We start from the raw sequence: 17,433 nt of genomic DNA, 5'->3' as shown, positions 1-17,433 counted from the left end.
ATGGGGTTACCAGTAGACTGCAACCTAAAGTGTAACTAAATTTATATTTGGGTCTAGTCTTATCTGGATCTAAAGCTATAAGAAGAATTAAGAAAAAAGATAACATCATGACTATGAAGTGATAAACAATTTTAGCTTGAAACTTTGCAAAAAAAAAAGAGTAAATTACACAAATGGTCCTTATGGTTTGGGGTAATTTGCATGTTGGTTCCCTAACTTATTTTTTTTAACTCAGAAGGTCCCTATAGTTTGTTTTTGTTGTGCGCTTGGTCCCTATCTTACTTAAGAAGACTATTTTTCCCTTGATTTTTTAATTTATTTAAATAAAATAAGATAAGTAAGGTAAGTTAATGTAACATCCCAATAATAGGAGCCAAAAATTTCATTTTTAAAACATACAATTTGCAAAACATTAGAAATAAGATAAGTAAGGTAAGTTAATGTAACATCCCAAAAATAGGAGCCAAAAATTTCATTTTTAAAACATACAATTTGCAAAACATTAGAAATAAAACATTCACGGATCATGTCATTTCATAAAAGATGTTGCTTGTCTGGAAACCATTTCATAAAACATAATACTATCAGAGTACAAAACCCCAGGAGGATCCCATAGTGCGGAATACAAAGCGTGTGTGTGATGTACCGCTACCATGCCGGCTCCTTTCCTTTCGAAGAAGAGGTATCTGAAACCAAAACTGAAAACTGTAAGCACGGAGCTTAGTGAGTTCCCCCATCTTACCACATACCATACAATCACATATCATACACATTGCCGGACAATTCTAGGGTGCCCGACCTACCCGGTACGGCCATTCTGGGGTGTCGACCTACCCGTGTCAAACCGTTATGGGGTGCTGACTACCCATGTCAAGCCATTTTGGGGTGCTGACTACCCATCGGTCCTAACAACCGATCCTCGGGGACTATTTCACCCCTACTGCTACTATCACATATATCATAACATAACATATTATCAGACATATCTGGGTGTCCGATCTACCCTTCGGTCCTAACGACCAAAGTTGGGGACTATTCCCCTCCTACTACCAATATCACATATAACATAACATGCCAGCATATAAACATATCGTCACATACTGTCAGACGTATCTGGGATGTCTGACTACCCTTCGGTCCTAACAATCGAACTCTACTACTATCACATACAACATACCATGCTAGCATATAACATATCAGGTAGTAGCAAACCTAGATGATATCACATAGACAATCATCTAACATACAACTCCTACTGGTGGGCCGACATTGTGGCCGTAGACCCACCGCTACTGGAAGGTAACTCACCTCAAAGTAGCTGCTGATCTGCATGGGAATTGACTGTCTTCTGCTGCTGCTGTCCCGAAAGTCCTCCGGCTAAAATCCCCACAAAAGACCCAGTCAAATACTGCTAACCGTCCTCAGGGTAAAATGACCATTTACCCCTAACCGAGCCAAGAGTCAAAGTCAAAGTCAACTTCCAGTTGACCCGACTCGCCGAGTTGGCCTACCAACTCGCCGAGTCCCTATCCTTTTGTCTGACCATAACCTCGTCTCTACTCGTCGAGTTAGGCGTTGACTCGACGAGTTTTCCTTTTAATCCAAGGTCCAATAGTCCTTCATCTTACTCGCCGAGTTGTATGAACAACTCACCGAGTTCATCTTCATCCGAAGAACATGCTATGCTGAGACTCACCGAGTTGTATGAACAACTCGCCGAGTCTGTTCTTGAGGCAAGAAGGTTTCCTTGGACTCGCCGAGTCAGGGCATTGACTCGCCGAGTTCCTTCATGGGTGAGTCTGGCTTCCGACTCACTGAGTCACACCCCATGACTCACTACTCCACTCCGCAAACACAAAAGGGGAAACTCGGGGACTCGCGACTCGACTCGCCGAGTCTATCGCATGCAAACACTAAATATTCGATTTTGCTTGGATCCAACTCATGCCATACATAGATCTGGGTTTCTAGGGCCTGGTTAACACGTAAAGTTTCCAACACGTAAAGTTTCCAACTTTACGTGTAAATAAACACCAATGAAGGTTTTAGGGCTCAAAATGCACTAAAAGAGTAGATCTAGGGCTTTCATGCAATATGGATCCATAAAGGCAGTAGATCTGAGCTCCTGGAGCTCAATCATGCCTAGATCTAAGGGTTAATCAACTTATTGCAAACCCTAATTCATAATCAAGCTTGGAATTGGCTCAAGAAGGACTTTAATGGAGCTATAAAGGTCTACAAGCATGAAAACAGAGGGAAACTGAGTTATACCTCAAGGGAATCACTTGAAATAACACCAAGATGTCTGGCCTCCTTCTTCTCTTCTTGATCTACTCTTCTTGATCTCAAAATCTTCAAGAAACACACCAAAACACTTCAATCTCTCCAGGAATAAAGGTTTGGACGATGTTGGGAGCTCTAAGGGTGAAGGGGGCGAGGTTGGGGCGCATAAGGTTGGTTTAAATAGGGTGCAAACCCTTGAAATTTAGGGTTTCACCAGACAGCGGGGACTCGCCGAGTCCAGAATGTGGACTCTCCGAGTCGCCAACTTAAGCGTGCTCCCAAACCCGTCTCTACTCGGCGAGTCGGACCTACAACTCGCCGAGTCCAAGGCCAAAATGCAAAATACATAGATAAATTTTTACGTACCAGGAACCAGGTGCTACAGGTAATGTGTGGTGGAAGTGGGGTTGGGGTGTGTTTATTTAAATAAATTAAAAAATCAAGGGCAAAATAGTCTTTTTAGGTAAGACAGGGACCAAGCGCGTAATAAAAACAAATTTTAGGGACCTTCCGAGTTAAAAAATAAGTTATGGAACAAACGTGCAAATTACCCTTAACCATAGGGACCATTCGTATAATTTACTCCAAAAAATATTTTAATCCTGTAAAGTCACCTTCAGTGAACCATAGAAATATGGATGTTACTTTCAATTGACCACCAAGAAAGAGCCATTGTGCTGCAAAAGACAAAAAAAATTAAGGTTACAATGTCGAGTTAAATTTCTAGGCTTTGTGTATTATGAATAAGTGATGTTTTTAATTTTTCAACAACTTCAAATTGTCACCATTGATCTTTGTTTCAAAATTTGAACTTTCATGATTTCAGATAATATTAGGAAAGATTTCAACTGGAGCATAAAACAACTTGGAGAAGGTGACAAAGTTAACAACATATTCTTAATTTGTAGTTTATGGGTTCAATGAGAAAGTTGGTTTGCTATCGGTTCCTCAAATGCAAGATGGAATGGAAACGAGTAAGCAGTACAACAGCAAAACAGGGGCAATCATTGATACTGAAGTCGGGAATGGGTAGTGATTTATGCCATAAATAAACAACCGTTCTTTATCTTCATCAACCTCAATGCAACCTGCAAAACATATTAATAAAACATTACCTATGATGTTCTTTCTTCTTTAAGTAAATTGTAGAAAATAAAGAAATAAAATTTGCAATAGGGAACAAAGATATTGTTCCTTTAAAGCATCAATTATCTTTACCCAACTACCTCTCACCTTATGCATTAGTACTAAGATGTTGATGTCCTCGTTTTTGAAAGGTTGGAGAGATTAAGCCTTATGATTATGTATTGTAGCCTTCAACAATCTACTGATGAGTCGGAATGATCTCTTTCATCGGCACCCCCCTCTATGAATGGTGATGAGGAGAGCTCCGTGAGTGTTGAAATCTTCAACTTGTCCATTGATGATGCAGTTACTAATACCGCATTCTTCTTACCTTTCATGGTATAATCAAACCTTCACACACCATGCATAACTCAAACCTGGGAAATTAAACAACAATTTGTAGATTCTGCATCTTAGAGTGCATATGGAAAGTAAAATACAAAAAATCAAAGCTAGAAAATTTACTCATGTTCATCAAGCCCTAATCACAAAAATAAGAACAAATTAGGACCCCTGCATATGAAAGATACATAGGAAATGGGAAAGAAAGACATCATAGAGAGAGAGTTTAAAATGTGATCGTGAGGTTTTTTTACAATATATAGTAGAATGGAGCCGAAATAAAGGGATAAAGAGGTATAAATAAGGACTTTAAATTTAAAAAATTTATATGGGAATGAGAACATAATGCTATACTAATAAGAGATAAAATGGCCATTAAACTATACTAATATGTGGTCAACTTCAACTGATTATATTTCCTTAATTTAGGATAATTTAATTTTGATGTTCAAAGATTAATCTGATTTATGCAAAAAAAAAAACGTTTGTATTTCATGCTTTAAATTTTGTACAATTTAAAATTAAAACTTTTTTTGTCCTAATATAGCTAAATGTTTTCTTAAGGTATATATATATATATATATATATATATATATATATATATATATATATATATATATATATATATATGAACTAGGTTCAAATATTTTCAACAAGTATCAAGTATTATGTGCACATATGGACCAATCAAAATTTAGCACAAATTAAACTTTTAAATAAATCAATAAGGGTAAATTAGTAATATTGCATGTATATTAAATAAATTCCAAAATTAAAATCAATCAAATCCCTATAAAATTGCAATCGGTTTTATACCTTACAAAAACCACTATAACACAAAAATAATCAACGTCTTCTTTCCCCACAGTAGCCGTCGATAAACACCAAATCGGAACCACCGATGTATCTTTCTTCATCGGAGACAATCGCATCCAGCGAGTGTATTATGATCAAGGATATTTTTGGTACTTGATATGAAGCAAGAGACAATCGCGATCTTCCCCGACCTCCATCTTTTCACTCCAAAAACCACTGCGATCAAGACTCGTCAACAGGTTTGAAACCCAAATCGGTTCCATTAAAGAAATCAAGCAAGTCGCCGTTCTTCTTCCCTTTGGCAACTGGCGCCATCGTCGACCATTGCGCTTTGATACATCGGGCTTGTTTCCTTCTTTGCATCCATCACAGTGTTCTCCGATCGGCACCTGTATGGTATGGACACCCCCGTTTCCCTCTTTTCACCCATCTTTGTTTCGGTTTTGATTTTTTTTGGTTTTTTGATGGTGATTTAGTTCTTTCGGTACATCAATCGTAACTTTAAATCTCAGTTTTTTTTCTATGTCTTACTTATCGATTTTGTGTCTAGAATATGATGTTAATTGGTTTATAATTTTGCAACTTGAGTTGATTGATTGGTTGTGAAATTGATTTCTGATTTTGCACCTTGAATCTAATTGCTTTCTGAAATTATACATGATGTTTACCTTGTTGTTGAATCTGATGTTGATTTTGACATGTTAATCTGCTATGTGTAATGTGAAAGTGTAACTTCCACCCACCAGGTGTTCGACATAATGCCAACATTGCATCATTCTTCCTTAAACATTCTAGATATTCTTATGTGACAATGATTTCTTTTGATTTATTCTAGATATTGTAAGTTATGTATACCTTAAATATTTTAAGCATTGTGGTTTACGTTTATTTATTCTATGTATGTTGGTTGGTAAAATGTTCACTTAAAATTATTCTACTTATTCTAATGTATGTTGTATAATAGTTATTCTAACTACTTTTTACTTATGTTTTATGTTTTGTATTGCTTTAATTAAAATATCACTAATCAAGCTTCTAGTTGCAACAAAAGATGGACCAATTGTTGATCGATTGATGAAATACTTTTCAGTTTAAGCTAATTAAGCTAATTCTATGAGAATGACTTTCTTTCCTCATCATTGGGTGTTTATTCTTATCTTTAATTGTTTCATTCTTTAAGAATAGTTATTTCATTCTTTTGGAATATTATGTGTCTAATGTATTCTTCTATTTGAATAATGTGTAAAGAGTATTATAATCTTGGAGAATCACATAAGAATGATTCTGCCAGAATGCCAATCTCACAATTCTGTAGCTCCTTGTATAAAATCATTCTCATGCAATACAATTCTGACAGAATGCCAATCTCATAAAATGTCAATCTCATAGAATGCTAGCATATTTTGAAGTGGCTAAGAGGTCAAACATACACAAGACATCTAGAAACGAAACAAGAAAGTGAATGATGATTCTTTCAAGAATACTGATATTAGGGGCGGAACTCGAGCTTTATAACCAAGGGGGCCAAACCCAAAATGTTAAAACAATAACATATATATATATATATATATATATATATATATATATATATATATATATATATATATTATTTGGTTAAATTTTATGAACACTAGGCATTAGCATTCAAAAAGATGGTGTCTATTCATGTATTTTCTTTCATTAATTTTGTTATTCTATTTTGATGTAGACTACAAAATATAATTTACTAACAGTTAACAAAATAACAATTTATAATTGCATTTTGACCACACTAATTACATTGACTTTAATATTGTTTATACAGTTTGTAATTATACATTAAAGGTAATTAAAAGATACTAAAATTTACCAACATTTTAACAATCAATAAATACCAAAAATTAAAAAAGTTACCATATGGTTACTATATATTAAATTATTATAAGTTATTAATTGAGTTTTTTCTGTAACTTTTATAAGTTTTCTTATACATTAAATTAGATTAAAATATTTAGAAACTAATAAATTAAATAATATTAAAATTGGTGTATCTTTTAATACTTTTCAGACTAATATATATCTTTTAACATTTAAAAGAGTTCTATACTTTTAGTAAGAGAAAAATAGAGATGAAGACTTACCTCACAAATCTGGTTGAGTAGAGCGATGAACACCAATGAGTCGCTGGTCGGAGTTGTAGTTCGACGGAAGGCGAAATGGAGACACAGGAAGTAACCGACTGTCGGAAGTTGTTCATCGGAATTGCAGGTTGTTGAAACAATAGACTAGAGAAACAGAGCCACATCAATCAATAATGGCGGACCGGAGAGATGTGGAGTGGTGAGTACTCCAGCGGAGGCAACACGCAACAACAATATCTTCTGGTGAGAAGTCCGACAGATGTATTATGTTTTCCGGTGAGAAGCATTGTTTTTCCGGAAGATTGATCTAGGGTTTGTATTTTCTAAATATTGAGTTAATAGATTGAATATTAGAATGAGTTTTTATAGAATTTTTGTTTCTTAATCTATAAAAATCTTAATTTCGTTAGAGTTCGTTTGGATGTATCCCGTAATTTTTTGGATTCTTGTTAATTATTTATTACTTTCCTAATCTTTATATTTCCTGTGAAATAATCAAATCAAATAAGATGTATATTTTTGTTTTTTTTTTATAGTTGATTAGTTATTTCTACAACTAAAGATGAGAGGCCAGGAATTAGACAATAAATAAAACCAATTTTATATTACAGAATCTGGTATTAAACATGACAAAAATCAGGGGGGCCATGGCCTCCCCTGGCCCTCAAGAGGCTCCGCCACTGGCTGATATTTTTTTTGCAAGATATTTCAAGAATGAATATAATTTATGTTTATAGTTGTATTCTTTAATAATGAATGTAATTACTTATACTAAACTATTAAACTTCGTCTTATATAAAATTTATATTCATTAAAAATTATTGGTCTTTATAATATGTTTTTATTATATTATGTTCATAGTTGTATACCATTCTGATAGAATTACAGAATATCATTCTAACAAAATAACATTCTGATAGAATAAAATCGGTTTATGCTTACAAATTACATTTGAAATTGAATTAATTTGAAAAAAAAAATCAGATTTTTTTAATCAAAATCATTAATTATCCTACACATCTCGATTTTTCCTTTTTTAAATTTGTCTCAATTGACTAAAATGCTCTTATGCTGAACTTTGTGTGATTATATGATACATGTTACCTTATTGTACTATCATAGACCCTCAGATCATGACCTTTGATTATATTCCATCCGATGGTCTAGACCTGTGCATTCTAGCACATAAAGTTACTATAAATAAAATAACCTAACCCATATATATATATATATATATATATATATATATATATATATATATATATATATATATATATATGACAGTTGAAGAATGGTGACTTGGTATTTTAGGTGTAAGTAGGTCATATTGATTGGGATACTAAGGTATGTGTGTATGTGTGTGTTCAAAAGGTTTTTGTATGCTTTCTCTACTAGTAATGAGGTAGGAATCCATCAATATGTCTCACTTAGTTCAAGTAAGAGCATCACTTTACCTTTCATGTACATGAGGCATATTGGTCGAAATGTTTGGGGGGTAGGGTTTGCATCTGAAAAAAATCTTTAAATAGTTATTTCTTTTTATAAAATTTTAACAAATGCTTAGAAAACATAACCATACTATCCGCTGTTTGCAGGTAAAACAACACAAGGATGACTAATATCTTTACAAATACAAGAAACCAGGAAAAAGCATATTTTGTACATACACAAAACTTATATATTGTCTCTTTGTGATAATATTCATATATGCATCGTATATATGTAACAACTATTAAGTGATAGATAGATAAAGTCAAATACATAATTCACAAAAAAAAACATATGTCTTGATACTCGTAGTATTGTTTAGGGATCGGCATATGTATTAATAACTCACAAGACTTTAGAAAAAAGAAATTACATGAAGGAAATAAAATTAATTGAGTTTTTAAGCCAAGTGGCCCAGTTAACTTTAAGTTTTGAAATCTTGTGAAAAAACAAAAAAAGGCCGGAGATACAATAAAATAAAAACTGATCTCTTTCATTGGTTTGACTAGGGGTGTTCACGGTTCGGTTTTTAGGTCAAACCGAAACCAAACAGTTAGTAACGATTTTTGTCATGCGAAAACCGAAACCGAACCGTTGAAAATTAAAACCGAACCAAACCAAACCGTTACTAACGGTTTGGTTTCACGGTTTGGGTTTTTCAGGCCCATTTTAGTCGAGCACATTATACTAATTTAGAAAAAAAACCTACACTATTAAAAGAGTAATTTCTTAATTGATTTCTAGTCTTGGATGGGTCATTTCATATTTGTTGCAAATCTGAAGTCTTTTTAGCCCACAAAAGTGGCACAAGTGAGTGAATATGCTAAACATGCTAAATCGACAAGAATACATACATACATATTCAAATGAAAAACAAATTGAAATAGGGGAAGGATCTCCAATCTCCATACCCAGCCAACTACCTTAACCGAATCATATCAGATCAAATTTTAGGCTAAAAAATTAGAAAAATATATTACAAAACATACTTGCTAACATTTTTGAAGTTAATAAAATAATTCTTCCAAGTGTAGATTCATATTCATTACAAGCAGGTAACGTAAAAATTAAATATTTGATATGTTTTTTATTAGTTGAAGACTACTTTTGTCAATAAATGTGGAAGCAAATGTCACTTTTATCAAGCTCAACAAGGTAGGGGTGTCGAACGGGTAAAATTTTCGGGTTTCAGGTAGAACGGGTCGGGTAGAACGGGTATTTCCTTAAGAAAATAATACCCGATACCCGACCTATATTGTAATTCGGGTTTTCGGGTTTCGGGTATTCGAGTTTGAGGTCGGGTCGGGTAATTATCGGGTATATCCGAAAATTTCTTAAATGACACTTATTGATAATTTTTTTTACATGTTGGTTGGTTTAATAAAGAATCGGGTAGGAAAATACTTCATTCAATTAACAAGTATATATATAATAACAATACAAATCATTATAAAATGTTATGTATTTTTTTAATTCCATTCCGTGCGATAGTGAGAAACTGAGAATTGTGATGACGGTTCAGGACTTCAGCTTCAACGTCGTATTCCATTTGCAAGTTTGCATCGACTGTCGAGCCGTCGTTCATAAGAAGGAAACGAAGGGTTTTTTTAATTTGAAGTGTGCGTATATGACTGCATTGTATATTTGGTATTATTTAAAAAATGAATTCGGGTATTCGGGTATACCCGAAAATAAATATCCATACCTAAAACCCGACCTATATTATTATCAGGTTAACTTATTACTCGAATGTTCATACCCGTTATCCGTTCTACCCGACCCATTCTACCCGAATTCGAAACGGGTCGGGTGGGTAGAACGGGTTTCGGGTTTTTTTGACAGGCCTACAACAAGGAGTGATTTAAACATGACCAAATACACACTACAGATTCCTTACATTAATTATGGATTCAAAATAAGCTAATATTTGGTTTGGGTAATTAAATGTTGTGGGTTTTAAATTTTATTATTTATATATAAAAATTAATATATAATACAACAAAATACAATTACATATAAAAAATTTAAATTATATATATATATATATATATATATATATATATATATATATATATATATATATATATATATATATATATATATACTAGCTATTTACCCGTGCCAAGCGACAAGTGGTGAATTACTTCTTTCATAAATCAGTTTCTAGAGGCGATTATAATTCATTTCGAAAATTAGTCCGTCTTTGGTGGACGTTAGTTTTATTTTAGCAAGTAGTCCTCTTTCGATGAATGGTAATTTTTCAGAAACGTGTTAATTACAAAGAACATGTTGTGTATCGATGAATATTTTCTAAATTTAGAGTATAGATTTCATGTTTCGTATGTGTGGGTTAGGATTTTAGACTTAGAATTTAAGGTTTACGTTTTCTAAAAATAAGCTATCTAATCAAATATAAGTCAAACTTTGTAACAAAACAAACATAAATTATGTCAAAAATCGCTCATTTTAATTATTTTAATATTTTATCATCTTTTTAAAAAATGGTGTTAGTTTTTAATTTTGAATATTAAGTCGTATCGTTTTTAAAATTTTAATGTCATATTGTTTTTAAAATAAACATACGTTGCTATTTAGTTTTATCGTTAAATTTGGCTTTCCAAGTAGCACATTGCTACCATATGTATGAACAGAGTTTATGTTCTCCAATCTCCATTTTCATGGTGAACTTGTTACTCCATATTTTTAATTATTAAAGAATTAATACTTAATCTAGATGTATCTTGTGTTTTTCGTTATTTGGAAAATAATAGTATTAAAGGATATGATAACTATATCTATTATTAGGATTTTTAAAATAGTATTAAAACAATTTATATCAAACCCAATGAACTCTAAGCGTAAAGAAACTTCAAATGTTTGCTTGACATTACTCGTCAGAAAAAAAAACAAAAAATTGTCATAAAAAACTAACATTAAACATTAATTTAAATCCGTAAAACATTAATAATCAACATTACAAGAGAATCTACAAAATACAAAATAATAATAATAATAACTAGAAAAGTGACCCCGCGTTTTCGATTAAACGATTTCCAAAAGGTTTGTGGTGTTTTTAGGTTTTTTGCGGTAATCATCTACATGAGACTGTGCCAATGCTATGAATGATTTTTCACATCATTTGCCTTGATATTCTCTTTAGATGTTGTGTCCTGTTAGGTGTAAATACTATCAATGTTCAAGCAAATAATTTGTGGAATACATATAATAGGACTATAAAGAAAGAATGAATGAAATGGACTATGTCTCGTAAAATTGAAATGGAAAATGAAAAAAAAATACAAAAACTCTTAAATACAAAAACAATAATCTACATTAAATAAAAAGAAGATATGTTTGATAAAATGCTTACTCAGTCGATGTCAATGTGAAAACCGAACAGATCTGAACAAAATGAAAAGGTACTGGATATGCAAAATATAAATGGGTTTGAGATAAAGTTCATCAAGTCCCTTTTATGCAACAATCCCTTATAGTGAAGAAATAATCAAGATTCTCACAAAATGTTGACCATAAGTTGCCATCATCGCACCATAATAAGGAGTCTACAAAAGATCAGAATTAATGATTCTGCCCTACAGAGGAATTGGTGATTCCGGGGAAAAGGAGAAGGCAAAAAGAAAAAGCTTACAACTGATTAGTTGACAGGTTCAACTTGTGGTGGCTTAGAAATGGTTTCTTCATTTCTTGGAAGTATGTCATGCTGAAAACGTTGTTGCTGTTGTGCACATGTATCTGATATGAAGTGTTAAATCAGTCCATCAATATTATGATAAATAAATATGATCCAAGTAAAGTCAACATGTATAACATCCTGATAAAGGACTTACCATGGCAAAAATAAGGATAAAGAGTTGACGTGTAGAGAATATATAACTCTTGAACATAAGCACATGAAGGGTATTAGTTATAGATTTGTTTTTTTTTTTTAATTTCCCATTTGATCCTTTCCATAGCAAAATATAAGGTTAATTACTAAACTGACGAAAATGGAAGGTGTTAGAACAACAAATTACCACATTGCTAATACCCATCAATAAACAAAAAGGTAAATTTCAGGAAATAGCAATTTAGTTAGTTAGTTTTTTTTTTTTTTTTTTTTTTTTTTTTTTTTTTAGATGACTAAAAATATAAGTATTTGCATAGATTTCAAATTACTATTCATTCATGTTTCAACGATGACGTCAACAAATCTATTGGAAAACCATATAAATAAACATAAAATATTATTAAAAAAGAATCCACTTAGCAACAACAGAATAGAATCGGTCTTGAAAGAACCAGGTGAAAGCATTTCAATTCCCTGAATAGTTTAAAACAGGATTTAAATTCCATGATGTGGTGAGTAACACTCACATTATATACTGAAATGATAGACATAGGGTTGTTATCATCTCGCTGTCTATTATATTTTGCCTCATACTTGTTGGCATTTTCAACAGAATCATATATCAAACGAAAACCTGTTGATTTACCACCACCAAAATGAGTCCTGAAGTTGAATACAAAGATGGAATTTTTATCTTTCACCTCATACGAATATTCTAGCCAACTTCTCCTTCAATTTGACCCTCAACACAAGAAGAAAAGAAGCAGCAAGCCAATTTAGTGAACATAGAAAACAATCTTGGAATACTGCATAAAGGTTACTAAAATTGAGATAAAAACAAATAAAACAGTAATAGGGGTAATCATATATGAAGGGGTTAACAAAAAGTTCAAACCTTGGGGACATTGGGCGTATTACTTCCTGGATAGAAGCTTGCTTGTCATGAACTTCCTTGTTCTAATCGTGACTGCCTGGGTGTCCAACACGTTTCACTACAGGGGAATTTTAAGTAAAAGATATTAAATCTATAAACTATTCAATAAAGTTGCAAAGTATAACACTAAAATAACCTAAATCTAAAATACACATTTCACAGTGGCATGGTGGTCTGTGAAGAAATGTTAGCTAATTAGCCAAAAAAATACCAAGTTGATGTAACAACTATACAGCTACGACTACGAAGTACAATCTAAAGCATATGATTTGAACAGTACTACAATAGTAACATATAAAAAGAGACCTTCATCTAAGACATAACTTCATTTGAAGTTAAATAACACCTAAAGAAACCCTAAATTTAATGAATACGGCTAACAAACTTACAAAAAAAGAAAGAAAGCAAAAGCAAAATTTATGAAACAAAGCAAAAGCAAAAAATTACAAAGAAAGGAAACAAATGAAAAGCTAAAAACCTAGTGATTGCCATTGACCAGTTTCCAGATTTCTTAGAAAATTTCTTTTCTTGCACCTGATGACATCTTACAGTATCCAATATACATACAGAAAAAAGGAAGAATAGAGTATGGAAGCTTACCTGAAGTTGGAGAATTTCTATATCAACACAGTTTCCGAAATCAGCCCCGTATGCCCAGGTGGGACCTGTCACAAACACTTGGTATGCAAATCAGAAGTTTTGGAATCAGGTAACTAAAGTTCACTGAGACAAATTAACAAACACTTGGTATGCAAATCAGATTTTTTTTCAATTCCACCACCATTGATGCCATCGTTTATGATCTCCTTGTAAACCTTCCAACACAAAGGGAAAAAACAATGAAAAACTTATACTAAAACTATATAAAACACGAAAATATAGAAGAATTTGAAAAATACGCCCATACGAAAAGCAGGGTTCAAAGAGAGCGATGTGTGTTTTAGTCCATACGAACCGATAGTTACCATATATGGTTTTTGTATGTAATTATAAATTGTTAATGATTTACATCCCTGATTTGTCGGGAAAAGTCGAATTTTGGGGTTCGCCATTCCACTCCATCGGTTTTGTATGTTTGTCCCTTGCAGAGATGGTGATCTTCTGTGGTTGAAAAATCGATCGAAAGAAGGGGTTAAGGTTCAGTAGCGATTGTCAATCAACAAATGGGAAAGGAACAACAGGGAAAGGAATAAAGATGAAAGAGTTGCTAAAGATACTAACGACTACTAAAAACGAAAGCCCTAATTTGGAGAAAACGGTAATTCGAGGAACGGGGACCATTTTTGGATGTAGGGCTTATAGAATCGAACCGGATTCTACAATTTGTTGTGTGCGACGATGGAATCTGTGGTAGAAGAGCGTTGAGGCACCGATCATGGAAGCGGATTCATGACGAATGGATGGGAATGAAGTCGATGATCATCCGGCTTCGAATACGTCGCAGTAGATGTTTCCCTATGGATGGCCGATGAAATCCAAATGAAGAAGAAAAGGGAGAAGCTGTCGAATGTAAAGGATAGGCTGCAATAACGTTGAAAAGGAAATAGAGATGAGAGAAGAAGAATCGAGTAAGTTGATTATCCAACGGTCGTCATATGGTGAAGAAGGATGCTAAATCAAACTCAAATAGAAAGAAAATCATACCGCTTCAATGAATTTAGAAGACCTTACAGTAGATGGAAGAGATTGATGAACTGTGGAAAAAGAGGTGGGGTGAATCCATTGGCGCCTCTAGGTTTCGTGTCTCCGTTTTCTTGTTGTGGTTTCTTCAATGCTTTCGGATAGAGAGACCACCGGTGAAGTCAGGGATAAAAACAACGGTCGGGCGACGCAGATGTCAGAGGAAACCGCCGGTGACAAAAGCAAAGACAGGTGAGAAGGAAATTCGAGGTGGGGTGGTTCTCTAAAGAATCGAGAAGCATCGAATGGAGCCGGTGATGGAAGGTAAATTATTTGAGCGGTGGAAAGGTGAAATTGGCGGTGGACAGCCCAAAGATGACTGGGAAAAAACGGTGGACATAACCATAAAGAAACACGTGTCAACAACTGACCATAAAAAAATAGGAAAAATGCCATAAAAGCTCCACACAAAAATAGGCTGAAAAAGAACAGATAATCATAAAGGAAGGGCCGATTTTGCCCAAAAAAACAGAGGACCTATTTTACCAAATGTATATATAAAGAAGGATCAGTTTTGCTCCATCCTTAACAAATTTAGGGTAGCTATGGATATGGAGAAAATTAATATATAGTATAATAATAATAATAATCAAAATAAAAAACAAACATAGTTATCATTTTATCTTCATAATCAAAAAATACATAGGGGGCTTAGAGTAGGAATGGCAATGGGGTGGGTTCGGGGCGGGGCATGGTTTCTCAAACCCGCCCCGATATCTTTCGGGTATCTTATCAGGGTGCCCCATTGGGTTCGGGTTTTCCCGTCGGGTTTCGGGTATCTTATCGGGTTTACAACAATTCATAATGAAAACTTTATTCCGTTTTAGTGTATCCTGATGTCTTATAAAAAATACGTGTTCTAGCCTCCCTTTTAAATTAAAAATATGATAAATCACTTTAATAAAATTAACTCGACGTTATATTAAAAATTATTTGATTTAATTTTAGTGTATTACGTCAAAACATAAAAAATAATCATTCACACTGGATTGTTAATAATTAAAAAGATTGTCCACAGTAAGTATTTTATCTTTGAATGCGTACAACTTTTATATATATATATATATATATATATATATATATATATATATATATATATATATATATATATATATATATATATATATATATATATATATATATATAATCGGGGCAGGTCGGGTCGGGGCGATGATAACCCACTCCCTGCCCCGAACCCGATAAAAAACCCGATAACGACCCGTTACCCGACCCAAAATAATCGGGTTTCGGGTTTCCCCGTCGGGTTCGGGTTTTTTTGCCATCCCTAGCTTAGAGGGAGGGCAAAGTGGGCAGCTGCACATGGCCCAGTTTTTTTTATTATATATTTTTATTTAAAAATACAAAATTAAAGTAAAGATAAGGATCATTTTTTTTCTTGTTCATCCTGAGCCTTTAACAATATTTCATTTTTCAGGACCGACCCTGAAAAAATAATTAACAGAATAAAGACATGAGTTGCATTGAATTCATAAATAGAAACCATGTGACTTTGGTTCTCCATTATCCGCCCCTCACATTTTTCCAACTAAAGAGTTAATCATTATCACATCTTTTTTTTACTCCAATTCCTTTGACATAAAGAATTTATGCATAAAATTTTTCAACCTGCTGCTCTATGTTGCTCTGAAGAAAGTAGAAGTGTTTGAAAACATACAAACAATAGATAAAAAAAGCTAAAACAGAAAAATAAAGTAAAAGCATACAACTCCTCTAAGGTTTGATATTCAATTATTGGTAAATTCTTGGGAGCTCTATAGGGTTGTTAAGTAGGGTTACCTTAAAGGAAGATGTTGAATTCACCATAACAGATGAAACTGGGATAGGGGCAATATCGTCTAATCGTCTAAGAGACTAATAGAGTGAACCAAAGGAGAATCACACAATTATTTTTGATCAGCTGATAAATATACATACTTGTTTTAATGGGCAGAGCTTATTCTCAACTCTTGACCCAACAATCAGCCACATATGGGTAGATCCTGCTTTCGCACAACACCACACACTACCTAAAAAAATTCCAAATGATTCACCTGAAATTAGAGTTCAAAAAAGCAAAAATTGACAAACAAAAAAAGTTAACATGTATACTCAGTTGAAATTAGAGTTCATTTTTTTTACTTATTTCTTCTTGGTCTTACTCAAACTAATCTGAAAGTAATGATAAGAAAACAAACAATTGTGTTAGTAATGGGAAATAAAATACTCTAATAAAATTAAGGGGATAGTATAAATCAAACTCCTTTGCTAAAAAAATTATCAAACAAAAGAGGCAAGATTAGCCGATTCTTGAATCAGATTTTTTAGTTTTTCAAAATCGAGGCCATGTAACAAAATAATTAGGGATAAAAAAAATCAAGGGGAAGCCTCCAACATGTATGTACATCAACATCTACCATCATCATGTTCAAAAAAATTAAATTTCATCTTAGTGATCGAAAATGGAAAAAACCAAGAGGAGTGAATAGGAAATAGAGCATCCCAAAGAGATGAAGAAGCAGATCCCATCAAAAATCAATGTGAAAATAATCATTGAGTCTAGAATACATCATTCGATGTCTCTAATAGAAGAAAATAAAGAAATCATATAAGCTTACCTTATGTCAGATTTGGACACTTCAATTGATCTTGGCACTTCAGTTTGTTACTCGTCCCTTTGAAGCTTGAATAAGATATAAATGCCAATGAAGTAGATGAACATGCTAATGGGGAAGGATGGTGTGAAGCACACCATATGCAGTGGTGAAGATGAAAATAGGTAGAAGGAGAAAAATGGCTTT

The 17,433-nt window shown here is 33.2% G+C and overlaps 1 long non-coding RNA gene across 12 annotated transcripts; it reads right to left on the bottom strand.

Moving 5' to 3' along the window:
- Positions 1 to 11,088: 11,088 nt before the first annotated feature.
- LOC111882843 (uncharacterized) lies at positions 11,089 to 15,018 on the bottom strand. 12 transcript variants are annotated; one of them, XR_002847256.2, is made up of 8 exons: positions 14,600 to 15,013; positions 13,556 to 14,476; positions 12,917 to 13,013; positions 12,723 to 12,827; positions 12,549 to 12,655; positions 11,824 to 11,927; positions 11,545 to 11,737; positions 11,089 to 11,344 (listed from the first exon to the last, which is right to left on the bottom strand). It is a non-coding gene; the product is annotated as an uncharacterized LOC111882843 (long non-coding RNA). The 12 variants fall into 12 exon arrangements; XR_002847254.3 differs by having other exon boundaries at positions 11,824 to 12,655; positions 14,600 to 15,017; XR_002847252.3 differs by having other exon boundaries at positions 12,023 to 12,827; positions 14,600 to 15,016.
- Between the last annotated feature and the right edge of the window lie 2,415 nt (positions 15,019 to 17,433).

This window comes from Lactuca sativa, chromosome 9, assembly GCF_002870075.4.
Source record: "Lactuca sativa cultivar Salinas chromosome 9, Lsat_Salinas_v11, whole genome shotgun sequence".
Classification (NCBI taxonomy): domain Eukaryota; kingdom Viridiplantae; phylum Streptophyta; class Magnoliopsida; order Asterales; family Asteraceae; genus Lactuca; species Lactuca sativa.
The sequence above is the reverse complement of the archived record's forward strand: the minus strand, read 5'-3'. Positions and strand labels throughout refer to the sequence as shown.